The sequence below is a fragment of the Nicotiana attenuata genome, unplaced genomic scaffold (assembly GCF_001879085.1).
Source record: "Nicotiana attenuata strain UT unplaced genomic scaffold, NIATTr2, whole genome shotgun sequence".
Classification (NCBI taxonomy): domain Eukaryota; kingdom Viridiplantae; phylum Streptophyta; class Magnoliopsida; order Solanales; family Solanaceae; genus Nicotiana; species Nicotiana attenuata.
The window spans coordinates 1-2877 of NW_017671202.1; positions in this window are offsets into that span (position 1 = coordinate 1).

The window sequence follows — 2877 nt, forward strand, 5'->3', positions numbered from 1 at the left end:
TATGGCTTGAGCACTGAGTGCTGATTGTGTGAGCAAGTGTTTTGAACTTATATGTTCGGTAATGTCCTTATTAGCCGGAATGGCGGTTGGATATCCATGTGCTGAGTATGTTAGAATTGTGAGATGTATCTATATGACTTGGTAGTGACGAAGAGGTCTGTTGGATAATAGATGAACTGTTAAGTGTTCGATTCCTATTGTGATTTGATGTGTAGCCCGAATTAAGGGCGCGTGAAGAATATTTCCGTGTCTCCTAGTTGGTAAGTAAAGTGCATTACATGTGGCGGTATGAGTTCAGACGCAGGAAGACTAAATTGACTGTGTAACGTATGTGATGGTGGAAGGTGTGCTGAAATACTAAATTGAGGTGGAGCAGGTGGATCATCTCCTGCGGAGTGTTCTTGAGTGGTATGGTTCTTACGTGTATGTTAGAAGATCTCATGTGTAATTGAAGGGTATGTGTTGAAATTTAAAGAAATTCTGGTCGCTTAAGAGAGTGGACTCAGTTGATGTGGGGATAAATGCAAGGGTTGTAGAGGATTTCAGTACTAGATGACCTGTGTTTTCACAAACTTGTAGATGATTTGAGTTTAATCTCACTATGGCATTGTGGCATCATTGGAATAAAGTTATGAGTTGTTAAGTGTGTCTTGATATATGTTTCGGGCCAAGTTGGGGAGGTTGCTGTTGATTAGCTGATTGCACGGTTATGTGCTATGTTGGGTACGTCTCGAGGTATGCTGGCGAGTTAGTTCTAGTTACACAGATTGAGCCGAGGATGGCACGAGTGAAGCAAAATTTCGACAAAGGTTATATTATGTTCCATAGGGTATGAGAGTTACGGAATGTCTAGAGTTGTTGTTGGTAGAGGATGCTCGGTGCATAGAGCAGGAAGTGCTTGGTTGTATTGGGATGAGAGTCTCATTTTACGGTATCGGAGTGCCAATAAAGCATGAGTGGTTCTGTTCGTTAAATCAGGTAAATTGCAGATGAATAAGAGTGAATGACTCTCGAGAATGGTTTTTATGTGTTCAAGAATCTACATGTAACACTCAGGTGTTTTAAGGTGGTGTATGTGACTAAAGACAGTGTTTTCAATAGAAAATTTCAAGACTTGTGGTATTTTTATGTTGATCATGGGATCCTATGTGTCGGTACCTGGAAAGTAAAGGAAGCGAATTTAGACTCGCAGAAAGTTCTTCAGAGTAAAGCATTCGGGAGTGTGGTATTTCTGGGAAACAATTGAGAGAGTATTCAGTGGCCTATGGGTCTTAGACAGTGTGGTCTTATGTTCGAGTCTCGTGTGGTAAGTTTGGATTGAGGCATTGTGATACTACAGCGAGGGAGAAATATCAAGTGGATGATGAATCAAAAAGGGAAATTAGATAGATGGAATAGCTTGATAGTAGACCGAATCGGTATGGTAAGGATGTGATTAATTCTTCGTATGTGTTCGAGGTAATGGGCTTTTAGAGGCGTGTCGCAGCAATGCTCTTGAGTTCTGACAGCTTGCTTAGCTGGTCTGGGTAGAAGGATTCAGTCGTGGCAGTTTAGCTTGTGCAATGGAATTGGGGAGAGTTTTTTTTATGAGTTTTATCGTGGTTTGGAGACGTATATATTGTCTATAGGCATGCAAAGCATGGGATGTGTAGTGATTTTATTCTAGATGGGATCAATGGAGAGTAAATACCTGGGCAGAATGTTTTAAAACACGTCAGTCGCGATTTTGGGGTCATTTTACACCCATAATTGCTCGTTTTTGGAGATTCTTGAAGGAGATTAACGAGGGATTCAAGGGGGAACGTTTGGAGCTAAGTTTCTTGGACTCAAAACTCGTTTTTATTGTGAAATCCATCTAGGAAATCATTGAATTTTTGCTAAAGTGGAGGAATAGGGCTTGGAATTTTCAAATTTTTAAATTGGGATTTGAAGGGTCAATTGTGGATGGATTTTGATGTTCTTAGTATGTATGAACTCGTGAGGAGATAAGGAATCCGGTGATGTAAATTTTGTAATTTTTCGAGAAGCGGGCCCGGGGCTCGGGTTTTGCTAGTTTCGAGATTCTTGCTAATTTTTGATTGTTTTCGATTGGGTATTGTTCCCTTAGCATATTGTGACGTATTCGCTCTGATTTTGGTTAGATTCGACGCGCGTGGAGGCCGATTTGAGGGGCAAAGGCGTCGCGAGCTAGGGATTTCGCCGGTTCGAGGTGAGTAATACTTGTAAATGATATCCTGAGGGTTTGAAACCCCGGATTTGCACATCATAGTGCTGTATTGTGGTGACTTGCACGCCAGGTATGAGCGTGGGGTAGAGCACCGTTGGGGATTGTGACTTGGTCCGTCCCGGTTGTTGATTTTACTGCGTAATTGACTGAAACCTACTTGATGCTATCGTGATTTGGGTTGATTGCCATGTTTTGGGCTTCGTGCCGATTATTTGAATCCTTTAGGGATTATTATCACTGTTTTCATGACACTTAGCATATTAAATGATTTCAGTCCTGAGTTAAACCCTGTTTTGAAATGTGCAGTCATATTGCTAAAGTTTAAAGACTTAAATTGCATTTTTCTGATGTTTTGAGTTAAAAGCTATTACTTGACATTGTCCGAGTGGCTCATTTGCATGTTCTGGACTGAGGATGGATTGGGCTGCACGCCGCAGCGATGCTATGATGATATTGCGCTTGGGCTGTAGGAGCCCCTCCGGAGTCTGAACTCCCACAGTGAGCGCGGGTACCCAAATGGATCGGGCTGCACGCCGCAGCGGTCATATGCATTGCATTGCATTCATGCATTGGTTCCTGTTTGTAATACGTCTCATGACATTCAGCACTCTCATTTCATTGGCATTCATGCTACTCTTGCTACTGTTTAC